Below are 13,301 nucleotides of genomic sequence, written 5' to 3' on the forward strand. Positions count from 1 at the left end.
ACATCCACACCCTGGCAAAGAAGAAGCATGTCATAGGCATCGAGGGCGTGAAGTTCAAGAAAGATCACTTATGCGGTGCCTGTGAGGCAGGAAAGATGACGAGGGCCAAACATCCCTCGAAGACAATCATGACCGCTACTCGACCCTTTGAACTGCTTCACATGGATCTTTTCGGTCCCACTCATTACTCAACTCTTACTACTACTGCTTGTCTCTATGGCTTTGTCATTGTTGATGATTATTCTAGATATACTTGGGTGCACATAATCCTTTACAAGACTAAAGTGCAGGATGTCTTCAGACGCTTCGCCAATCGAGCAATGAACAACTATGGTGCCAACATAAAGCATATCAGAAGTGACAATGGCACTGAATTCAAGAACACTGGCCTTGATACATATCTTGATACCTTGGGCATCACACATGAATTCTCAGCCCCGTACACGCCACAACAGAATGGGGTCGTCGAACGCAAGAACAGAACACTCATTGAGATGGCCAGAACGATGCTAGATGAATACAAGACTCCAAGAAAATTCTGCCCTGAAGCCATTGATACTGCATGCCATACAATCAATCGTGTTTATCTTCACAAGCTTCTGAACAAGACATCTTATGAGCTCCTTACTGGCAAGAAGCCAAATGTCAGTTACTTCAGAGTATTTGGCGCCAGGTGCTGGATCAAGGACCCACATCACACCTCAAAGTTTGCACCAAAAGCACATGAGGGTTTTATGCTTGGATATGGAAAGGATTCGCACTCCTACAGAGTCTTCAATCTCTTTCATTACAAAGTGGTTGAAATAGTGGATGTGCGGTTCGATGAGACCAATGGTTCACAAAGAGAGCAACTGCCAAATGTGCTAGATAAAGTTCCATCCAGTGAATCAATCAAGCTAATGGGAACTGGAGAAATTGTACCTTCTGAAGCTCATCCTGAAGAAGAACTTATCATCTCAGCACCTGATCAACATAAAGACAATGCTCAGCCTGAAGACATTCCTTCTATCAACGACAATGATCAGCAAGAGCAAAATCTTCGCCCTGTACATCCTCGCGTTGCCAATAAAGTGCAGATTGAAAGAATAATTGATAGCATCAATGCACCCGGTCCACTCACTCGTTCAAGGGCAACTCAGCTAGCAAATTTCTGTGGGCACTTCGCATTCGTCTCAATAACAAAACCCAAGAAAGTTGAAGAAGCCTTCATGGAATCTGAATGGATTCAAGCTATGCAAGACGGGCTTCAATAGTTTGAGCTAAATAATGTATGGGAACTGGTCAAGCGTCCCGATCCTCGGAAGCACAACATAATAGGCACCAAATGGATATACCGCAACAAGCAAGATGAGCATGGTCAAGTTGTCAGAAACAAAGCTCGTCTCGTTGCTCAAGGATATACTCAAGTGGAAGGCATTGACTTTGATGAAACATTTGCTCCTGTGGCTAGACTTGAAGCCATACGCATACTGCTGGCCTATGCAAATCATCACAACATACTTCTTTATCAAATGGATGTGAAGAGCGCCTACCTCAATGGCAAGATTGAAGAAGAAGTGTATGTTGCACAACCTCCTGGCTTTGAAGATCCAAAACATCCTGACATGGTATACAAGCTCAACAAGGCACTGTATGGCCTCAAACAAGCCCCTCGGGCCTGGTATGACACACTCAAATACTTCCTTTAGAGCAAAGGCTTCATACCTGGTTCTCTCGACCCCACTCTCTTCATGAAGACATATGATGGTGAACTGTTTGTGTGCCAAATATATGTGGATGACATTATCTTCGGCTGCACCAATTATAAGTACAGTGAAGAGTTTGGATATATGATGCAAGAGCAATATCAAATGTCTATGATGGGAGAGCTGAAGTTCCTTCTCGGTCTTCAAATACGACAGCAACGCAACGGCATCTTCATATCTCAAGAGAAGTATCTCAAAGATTGCCTGAAGAAGTTCGGTATGCAAGACTGCAAAGGCTTCACGACGCCAATGCCAGCCAAGCATCATCTGGGTCCTGACGACAATGGTAAAGAGTTTGATCAAAAGGTATACCGCTCCATGATTGGTTCTTTACTTTATCTATGTGCATCTAGGCCAGATATTATGCTTAGTGTTTGCATGTGTGCTCGATTTCAAGCGGCACCAAAGGAGTCGCATCACTTAGTTGTGAAGTGAATTCTTCGATATTTGGCTCACACCCCAACTCTAGGATTATGGTATCCAAAGGGCTCAGAGTTTGGTCTGGTTGGATTCTTGGATGCTGATTATGTTCGTGACAAAGTTGATCGCAAGTCTACATCAGGCACATGTCACTTTCTGGGACGATCACTTGTATGTTGGTCTTCAAAGAAGTAGAACTGTGTATCTCTCTCCACTGCTGAATCTGAATACATTGCTGCTGGATCTTGCTGTGCTCAGCTTCTATGGATGAAGCAAACGCTCAAAGACTATGGCATTCATCTGAAGCAAGTGCCACTCTACTGCGACAACGAAAGCGCCATCAAGATTGCCAACAACCCAGTTCAGCACTCGAAGACAAAGCACATTGAAATTCGTCATCACTTTCTCAGAGATCATGTTGTGAAGGAAGATATTGATATCATACACGTCAACACTGAAGAGCAATTGGCAGATATCTTCACCAAGCCCTTGGATGAGAAGAGATTTTGCAAGTTACGGTGTGAGCTAAATATCCTGGAATCCTCAAATGTCCTGTGATCAGGCACACATCCTAACCCTTATGCATATTAATGACTTAGATGTGCAACACACAAAGTAAAGTATATCTTCAGTCAATGAAGACATACATTCTAAGTGTGAATACATTAATGTGGAATTTGACTTCGGAGCGCCACGATAATTGTGCGTCGTGTCTGGGTCTAATACTGCCTATACGGTGGGTAACGCCACCACCAAATGTTCTATTTTGAAGTGTTTCACTCATGGCGTTACCTTGCTATGTCTTCACATTTGGTTTGGCTTCAATCTCAACATGTCTTCATGATTATCTTCACTATGTTGATTATATATATATATACTAGTGTTTTGTCCTCTACAGCATTCACTTATAGCTATGTCTTCTTGTTGAATCTTTTGAACTAAGTGAATGTGATCGGACCCTAACCTCTCTATGCTATCTATCTCAAACTCTATCTATCCAAATCATATGCATTCTATTGAAACTGTCGAATGTCTTCTCTGCGTCCTTGTCAGCAGAAGATACAAAGACAAACCTTAAGTCCACTTTCAATGCTCATTCCTCCACATGAAACCCGGAGGAGTAGGAACGACCACCTGACAATCCAGGCGTGCGTGGGACATGGAACAAACCCCAAAATTCTGCATAATGGCCACGTGTTCCTCAGATGCGAATCGCCAGGGGCACCTGTGTAATAACGCAGTGCCGCCCCAGTACCTATAAATACACACTTCACGGCGGTCATTATCTCTTCTTCCACTCTCGCACGAACCCTAGCGCCACCGCTAGCCCTCGACGACGCCGGCGACGAAGCGCTTCGCTGCTGCAACCTCTCCGACGCCATCTTCACACCGACCGCGGACATCGTCCTCTCCGCCGTCGCCGTAGGTGTCCTCCGTCGCCAAGTTAGGGCACGGAAGATCGAACTGCTCGGCCTCATCTTCCACTCCGTCTAGCAGTTCTTAGTGTGGTAAATAAAACTTCCTTTTTACGACACAGTTGATCCTATGGCTTTGTCACTTTCTACCACAAGCAGCTTCTATTCACACAAGTTAGATCTCTCTCATACTGCATCTCATAACATGCCTAGTATATTCACTTATGCTTCACAAAGTAGTTAGATTCCTCACTTGTACTGATCTCTGGATTCATACAAATCTGGAACCAACTCCTTATCTATGAGTGAATGTCTTCGCACGATGAGGTCAATGTCTTCTAAACTGATTTATATTCAAAATCTTCTGAGAATGCATATGACCTCTTCCCCTTCCCTCGCACCTTAATGCTGTCACAGGTACATGTCCGTGGGAGAATCCCTTGGTTCTCATAGTCTGCATTCATTTGCAGAATTCTTACAGCATCATATAAATTCTCCCGAAGCAAGTTCCTATTTGTCCAGCAAGCGAAAATCTTTGAAGCCTTTGAACATGTTGAAGCCTTTCAGTTTAAAGTTCATGGCTTCAGAGAAATCAGCAAGGAAGGGTGGCAGAAAGCGTCGTGGAGAAACATCTAGAGATCTGCCAGATGACCTCTCAGAACTGTACAAGACAGATCCTGAAGAGGATTACAATCAGCGCAAGACCCGAATCCAATGGATTCGAAGATATTGGGCAGAACAATGGTTCAAATACCGATTTGTAACCCAGGAATATGCTGAGAAAAATGCCATAAAGAGACCTTGGGGAGACATCCTATACAAGAATCTTCAACCCAGGTCCAGAAATGAAGCCATTAAACAAGGCTTATATCCCTGCATGGTCCGTGGGCCACAGCCTGTTGATGCACACCCATCATCACTACTATGGTGTCGTGACAACATTCTGTTCAAGCGCAACTTCCAGTTTGCCCAGAACTCAGCAAAGCAAAACAAGAAGACATTGGGACTAGACTTCAACCCTGGTCCCTCAGCTCCAAGGGCTGATGGCACACGAGATGCAGAACCCAATGTCGTCGGTCCTTTCTACAACCTTGAAGGCTTCATCACCCATATCTTGGTTCAAGGGACTGCAGTGAATGAGCCTGCAGATGTCGCTGAATCAGATGAAGCGCCTGCAGCACCGAAGCCAAAGAAGCAGCCAAAAGCTTCAAAGCCTGCCTCTGCTCCAAAACTCTCACGAGCGAAGCCACTGGCAACTGCACCTCCTGAAGACAGTGTGCAGTCTGAAGATTTGTCATGCATCTCCAAGCCCCAGAAGGTCAAGATGCCTCTACCACACACTGGCCAAGAGCTAACAGCTGCTGCCATTCTGCGCAATAATGCCATTGATCTGTCAAGTGATGAAGATCTTGCAGATGACGCTCTTGAGCAACTCATCAAGAGCAAAGAAGAAGCAGAAATCTTCAATGATCTGCCTCTCTCTGATGTAACAATCATCCACAACTTCATTGATGAATGGTTTGACATGCCAAACATCAGCTTCGAAGATCTGCAACTACCCATTGGCCTCAGTGTCGCCTTCCATGGCGCCATTGCCTCAGAGTTAGCTATCGCCCAGCGCATTGTTGAACTGAAGCAAAAGATTGACTATGAAAAGGCTTAGTTCAAGAAGCATATGGCCAAGATCAGCATGCAAGAGGTGAAGAACTTCAAGATTATGCTGCACGAGCTCAAGGAAGCCTTTCTCAAGAAACATGCAGAAGCTCAAGGTTCTTGTGAGCGCATGAAGGTTCTGGTTGACAAATGTGTGCAGGCCTACAATGAGGCTGAGAAGCGCAAGGCCCTTGGGCGTCCTGGCATCGACCCCAGGATGGCAGCAAAGAAGATGAAGAAGCCCGCTACGGCTGAACCTGACGCACCAAGGCAGGAAGCAGATCCCATTGTCTTCCCAACTAGAATGACTGGCTCGAAGCCAAAACACCGGTCAACCGCTTCAGAGCTCAAGAAGACGAGGACTGCTGAGGCTGAAGCAAGGAAGAGAAAACATCCTAAAGCCTCTGCTACTGCCCCCGCCAAGAAGAAAAGAATGACCAAGAAGGAACGGGCTGCTCCCACAGAGCCCTTGATTGTTGAACCCATTTCCATGGTTCACCCCGACGCCGATCCACAAGAACGTCAACTGACTGTCCATGAGCCTGCTTTCCCAGAGGCTCATGAAGCTGAAGACTTTCCAGCAGCTGATCCCATCGCTGCTGAAGACATTGGTCATCATGACCATGTTGAAGATGATGCAGCCCTTCCTCAGCTAGAACACCAACAGGTATCATCGCCTGTGCTAACGCACAGCGAACTCATCAGCATTGGTCATCCACTGACGCCAATTGCACAGGATGCTTCATGGGCGGATCGCCCACAAGAGAATGAAGACCTTGAGGCCCAGCCAACAGCAATTCCACAGGCGTCACCCGCATTGCGCAGGCTTCGCAAAGGTCCAAGGCCTCAAGTCTCTGCTGAAGACAATCCGGCTGCATCAGCCGCGGAAGAAGAAGTCCCACAAGTTGCCACTCCCCTGTCCCACCAAGAAGCAGTTCTCGAGGAGAACGTGATCGTGACCGATCCTCCTGCTCGTCAAGTGGAGGTTGAACATCTTGAGGCTGCCACCACCAACACCACTGAAGCCACTTACGCTGTCATGGCTGAAGCTAATGTGGAGCCCTCACCAACAAAAGCACCAGAAGTCAGCGAAGCCACTGATCCCGCCACTTCTGTTCCTGAGTCTGCTGCCGGTCCCCAGTTCGACTATCATGTTGAGCACAGGCCTCAGATACAGAAGCCAATCCAGAGATTGCCAAGGTTCCCAGGTCCTGCATCGGCACCTGGCTCCTTCAATATCAATGGCTTTAGAGCAGACAACACATTCTTCAACAGCTCCAGGAACCCCTACTCTAGGGAAAGAATATCATCTGATCGATTCTGGAGTTATCCGCAGTGAAGCTATTACTCATGCGTTCTTTACAACCAAGGTCGCATCTTCCCACACAAGCGCCTTGACATTGAAGCAATAGCTGGTCTGCCCTGTCTGGAAGAAGCTCTGGATTGCTTCAAAGAGGTTGGACTACTGCCGTTCGTCACTGACCAAGAGCATTGGAATGAAGAGTTGCTGCTCCAATTCTATGCCACACTTCACATCCGCGGGTATAGCAGAGATCCGAAGACTTGGGTCCTGGAGTGGATGACAGGAAACGTTCATCACGAAGCCAAAGCCTTTGACATCATTGAGCTCACTGGTTTGCCCACTCCTGGCGATCTCTACGAGCATGGCTGTCAGCTTCATAGTGAAGCTATTGAGAGCATCTTTCAGAAGACTGAACCTAATATGAGTCAGATGCTCAGTATGATGAAGCCATTGCCCCAAGATGCTGCTTATCCCATGGAGTTCTTTGTTGAAGACCTAGAGTATCTGCCAAGGACTATTTATCACATCATAAGGCAAACTCTCTGGCCCATCAAAGGGCACTCTCCACATGCCAAGCTTGAAGGTGCAATGAAGACTTTGGTCTTCTATATTCTTCATGGAAAATGCTTCAATGCAACTTGCTGCATCAGGCTCTGATATGTTTGGCTTGAAGTTCTACGCCCCATGGGTCATGCGGCTGATCAAACTTCACTCCACTATCTCATATCAGCCATCTGCTCGCAATCATCAGATTTTTCTGCCTGATGTGGATATGTCGATTGAAGCCATCTATCCTGAGCCTGCCAAGGAACCTCTTAGTCTTTAGAATGCAGAGCATCAAACTTTCACTCAGAACGTTGAAGGCATGGAAGCCATAACTCGTGTGTATCCTTTGGCTGGCACTACACGTGCATCGCATCCTGCTCTCACTGAAGCTGCTGATAGTACAACTGCTCCATGACCCAAAAAGCGCACTCATGTTCTCAACGACCGAGTGCTTCTTGTGGCTCTTCATCAGAAACAGGATAGGCATCATGACTAGCTGAAGCATCAGATGCAAAGCCTCTTGGTGGATGTTAATCGCATTCGCAATCTTGCCACCAAGAATGCTTTTGTTGCCCATGAAACCTCTCGCCGCACATGGAAAGGGCTAACGCTGATGTGTTCTGAAGATGATCTTCAAGAGGATGGCTTCACTGAGCGATTCAAGTTTGACTCCACACCTCCTCGAAGGGCAGTGCTGCAACGAACTCCATCCCTTGAAGACTCTGAGTTCTCTTCCTCTGCTACAACTGTGAATGCCAGAGTGATCGAGGATGAAGACGATGCTACTTCACCGCCACCTCCTTCAGCACGCTTCGACTCTGCTCCAAGCTCTTCAGCACCGCCAAACACCACCAACGACCCTGCTGCTTCACCTACTCCTCATGGGAACGAGTAGATGTTCTATGTCTTCAAACCTTTTTGGTCCTTACTGACAAAAGGGGGAGAAGCATATGAGGTTGATAGTCTTCAAGCGGGTCCATATGGGCAGGTGCTTTATATTTTGCTTCGTGCTTACAACTCTCGTTTTGCTACATTTGGTTCTTTGAGTTGTAACACTTAAACTCGATGGTCGTCTGCTACTTATCTGCCACCTTGTGTTGCGATGATAAATTCCGCACTTAAATCATTCTGCAGACGTCCATTTTCCATTATGCATGTCATTATCTTCATATACTTTCACATGCATAGTGGATTGTCATCATAAGTTGAAGTGGATCTCCACAAGTACAACCTGCCATGTGCATTTGCATTCCAAAAGAAAATTACTTATATGCACATCTTCAGGGGGAGCCCTTGCAACTTATGAAGACAATTCCTTATCCTTTACAATTTCACAGATTATATTCCCCGTTGAAAACTTCAACTAGTTTGTCATCAATCACCAAAAAGGGGGAGATTGTAAGTGCATCTAGTGCCACCCCTGGTTGGTTTTGGAGTATTGACGACAAACCTAGTTGAGGGACTAATGTGTTTGTGAGAATTGAAGGATAACACAGGTAGAAGTCCCTCATTGATTCGGTTTTCCTATCAGAGATGACCCCTAAAAATGTATGAAGACATTGAAGTCAAAGGTGGTATATGAAGATATTCACATTGAAGACTATGACAAGAGAAGACACCACATGAAGCCTATGGAGCTCGAAGACTTAGATCTTTCGTAGTTCTCTTTCTTCTGTGTTGAGTCATAGGAACCACCGTACTGTTAAGTGGGGTCCAAGAGAACCAGTCAGAATGACTGAAGTGATGCTTAAACAAAACCTATGTCTTCGAGTGAAGACTTTGAGAGCGAATCTTGTCCAGAGTCGGGCAAGTCAGCTTTGCTTGAAGCCCAAGTAAAGTTGCCGTGTGAGTTTGAAATCTGACCGTTGGAACACTGTCAGTTCCTTAGTGACCCAGGGTCATTTCGGACAGATCAGGTCGGGTTGCCAAGTGGCTATAAATAGCCCACCCCCTACAACCATAAACGGTTGCCTGCTCAGATTCAGAGTACGGCTTTTATCGTTTGAGAGCAACCCACCTCGAAGCCTTTGAGAGAGAATTCCTTGCGAGGATAAAGCCCTAACCACCCAGAACCAAAGAGAATTAGGCATCACTTAAGTCTTCTTGTCTGTGTGATCTAAAGACTTATTACACTTGAGGACTGTGCATCCTCCAGCCGGTTAGGCATCGCATTCTGAGCATCCAAGAGACATTGTGGATTGCCGGTGAACGAAGTCTGTGAAGTTTTGGGAGTCTACCTTGAAGACTTACCAGAGTGATTGGGCGAGGTTTGTGTGACCTTAGCTCAAGGGGAATACGGTGAGGACTGGGTGTCCTGAGCTGCGTGTTCAGGACTGGGTGTCTGGGACTGTGTGTCCTAAGGTTTAAATACCTAGTCGCCCTAACCAGACGTACAGTTGTCACAGCAACTGGAACTGGTCCAACAAATCATTGTCTTCAGCGAGTCACTGGTTTCATCTTCCCTTCCCTTTACTTACTGTTACTCCTTGTGAAGTCATTGTATGTTCGCACTATCTTTTGTCTTCACTGAGTGACTGCGTGTTCTGTGTGGCTTCACAATATCTTCCTACCTGATCCTTACTACATTGCTGCTATTAGTCATTGTGCTTTCACTCTATTGAATACTTGACTATGGCTTGCCTAGTGTAGTCTACCTTCCGCTGCAGGGTAATAGGTTTATTTCTATCGTTTGTCTTCATAACTTCCATGTTTTGAAGACTTTCATAAAAATCGCCTATTCACCCCCCCTCTAGTCGATATAACGCACTTTCTACCATGCCGGAACCTGTCAAGATCCTCACCACGAAGGACAAAGATGGGAAAGAAGAGCAGACTCCGAACCCTCTCCATCCAATCTAGTTTAGAGAAGGGCAGGAGGTACTCAGAAACTTGCTTAATACCCTCACCAAAGAGGTTCTCATGCAGGTTACCTCCATCGCCACGCCGCACGAGCTCTGGGCAGCTCTTGCCCACATGTTCTCGTCGCAATCTCAAGCCCGCGTCAACAACATCCGAGTTGCTCTCTCCATGGTGCTGAAGGGGACGCAATCTGTTGCTGCCTACTTCGCCCACATGAGGGCACTCGCAAATGAGCTTGCGTCCGCTGGAAAGCCCATCGATGATGATGAGCTCATCTCCTACATCACCGCTGGCCTCGACATGGAGTACCAGCCCCTCGTCTCCACCAACGATGCCCGCACCAACACCATCAGCCTCGATGATCTCTACGCTCAGATGAGCAACTTCGATCAGCGCCTCGCCCTCTACAACAACACCTCGGGTGTCGGCTTCAAGTATTCTGCAAACGTGGTTGCTCATGGCGGCCGCGGTGGCTCCTCATGCTACCGCGGACCACCGCGCGGCAAGGGAAAGTTGCCAGCATGAGGAAATAGCAGCGGCGGCAACTCCTCTTGGGGTGGCAGCAGCGGCAGCGAGCGGTCCTTCAACAACAACAAGGGCCACCTCGGTGGCAGACCTCATGCCAGCCCGACGCGCCGCGATGCCAAATCTGCGGCAAGCTAGGCCATACTGCACGCGATTGCTGGTATCGCTATGAAGACGACGGTGAGTCATCTGAAGATGAGAAGGTTGCAGGCGCAGCAGATGGATCCTACGGCATCGACACGAACTGGTATGTGGACAGTGGCGCAACTGACCACATCACCAGCGAGCTAGAAAAGGTGACAGTTCGTGAGAAGTATTGCGGGTAGGATCAAGTTCACACTGCCAATGGAGAAGGTATGAGCATTAGCCACCTTGGTCATTCAGTGCTTAAAACTCCCCATAGAAATATCCGTCTAAGAATTTTTTTGCATGTTCCTAGTGCTTCGAAAAATCTCCTTTCAGTTCATCGCATTGCCATTGACAACCATGTATTCCTTGAGTTTCATCCATTTTTCTTTTTGATCAAGGATTAGGTCACGAAGAAAACCCTGTATCGAGGTAGATGCGTTCGAGGGCTTTACCCGTTGATTCCGGAGCTTAGGAGATTGAATAAACAAGCCTATGGTGTCACCAAAGTCTCTTCAACACGGTGGCATGATAGATTAGGACATGCATCTTTTTCCTTAGTGGAACATTTGCTTAAAAAGTATAAGCTCCCGTTTGTTGGTGAGCGTGATCGTGAGACAATTTGTGATTCATGTCAGTGTGCTAAGAGTCATCAGTTACCTTACCCTGTGTCTATAAGCATTTCTACTAAACCTCTTGAGCTCATATTTTCCGATGTTTGGGGTCCTACCCCTACTTCATTTGGTAGACACACCTATTACGTAAGTCTTATCGATGACTACAGCAAGTACACCTGGATCTATCTCATCAAAAAGAAATCTGATGTGTTTCAAGTTTTTGACAACTTTCAAGCACTAGTAGAAAGAAAGTTTGATTGCAAAATCTTAGCTCTCCAATATGATTGGGGAGGGGAGTACAGAAATCTCAACTCCTTTTTCAAAAAATCGGCATATCACACCATGTGTCATGCCCCCATGCTCACCAGCAAAATGGCTCAGCCGAGCGCAAGCATAGGCTTATAGTTGAGGTCGGTTTGGCCTTGCTTGCTGCTGCATCTATGCCCTTGAAATTCTGGGATGAGGCTTTTCTCACCGCAGTCCACCTCATAAACATGTTGCCTAGCAGGGTCATCAACAATGAATCTCTAGTAGAACGTCTCCTTCACACAAAACCCGACTACACATCGTTACGAGTGTTTGGGTGTGCGTATTGGCCAAATCTTCGGCCATACAACAATCGTAAACTCATGTTCCGGCCAAAACAATGTGTTTTCTTGGGTTACGGTCCACAACATAAGGGTGTGAAGTGTCTTGATGTATCCATTGGACGCGTCTATATCTCCCATGACGTTGTGTTCGATGAAACTGTTTTCCATTTTGCACACCTTCACCCAAACGTCGGAGCCCTTCTCCAAAAGGAGATTCTTCTTCAACCTTCACACCTCACCGGTCATGACAATGGGGATGCTTTAAACACTGACGATCAATTGTTGTCTAATCCTCTTACTAACGATGGCCTTGAGTCTTGTGATGCAACAGAAAAAAACTACGCAGAAAATGATGAAGAAATCAGCCAAAATCGTCATTTTATGCTCCCTGGACAAAACAACAGCAGCACCGGAGCAGATTCGCCTCGCAATCCAGGCGCATCCTCCTCGAGATCCACCCTGCGCCAGTCTGCCATGCTATCCCCCGCGGTATCAGTGCCGACCGCATCAGGGCGATCCGTCCCGAGCCTCGCGCCGCTTCACGACAGCAACGGCTCGGTGGATCGCCAGGCGACCACTCCGCGCCAACTCGCCAACGTCACGCGGCGTCCTCACCAGCCGCCCGTGCCTGACCCCGCGCCTGGCCCTGCGCCCGGTCGGTTCGGTGCCGACACTCGCTACTACACGCGGCGCCAATCATGACGGGATGAGGGCGCAGACTCCCATGCGGATCCTGCCGCAGATCCTGTCCCGACGGCGCCATCATTGGAAAATCATGAGTTGGTCACCGATGCGGGATCTTCTGCGGCACTTTCCCCTTCTGCGTCACGCGCGCCGGCCACAAAAGATCTGGCCTGCGCGTCCTCACCCAGCAGGCTTGCGGCTGCTCCTGGCGCTGGATCTTCTGTGCACGCCTCTTCGCCACCTCGCACTCGGCTTCAGAGGGGAGTAACTCGACCCAAAAATTACAAATCTTTAGCAAAATTTGGACTTGCTAGTGTCTCACATGAACCAGATATACCACACACTGTTGCAGAAGCCTTAGGCGATCCAAAGTGGCAGAAGGCTATGAAAGATGAGTACATGGCGCTTCACAAAAACAAAACCTGGCACTTAGTTCCAGCACGTCAAGGTAAAGGTAAAAATGTGATAGATTGCAAATGGGTCTTCAGAATTAAAAAGGAATCTGATGGCACCATAGACCGTTATAAGGCTAGACTAGTTGCAAAAGGTTTCAAGCAAAGGTATGGTTTAGAATATGAGGATGTGTTTAGTCCTGTTGTAAAGGCTGCTACTATTTGTCTTGTTTTGTCTATTGCCGTATCCAGAGGATGGAGTCTATGCCGGCTAGATGTACATAACGTGTTCCTTCATGGTGTTCTGGAAGAGGAAGTGTTCATGAAACAACCTCCTGGGTTTGAAAACAGACAAAAACTTCTTCACATATGCAAGCTTGACAAGGCTTTGTATGGACTAAAGCAAGCTCCTAGAGCATGGTATTC

At 47.1% G+C, this 13,301-nt stretch overlaps 1 pseudogene; it reads left to right on the forward strand.

Annotated features, from left to right (window-relative positions):
• Positions 1-10,193: 10,193 nt before the first annotated feature.
• Positions 10,194-10,332, forward strand: LOC123155149 (uncharacterized; annotated as a pseudogene).
• The last annotated feature ends 2,969 nt before the right edge of the window (positions 10,333-13,301 follow it).

The sequence above is a fragment of the Triticum aestivum genome, chromosome 7A (assembly GCF_018294505.1).
Source record: "Triticum aestivum cultivar Chinese Spring chromosome 7A, IWGSC CS RefSeq v2.1, whole genome shotgun sequence".
Taxonomy (NCBI): Eukaryota; Viridiplantae; Streptophyta; class Magnoliopsida; order Poales; family Poaceae; genus Triticum; species Triticum aestivum.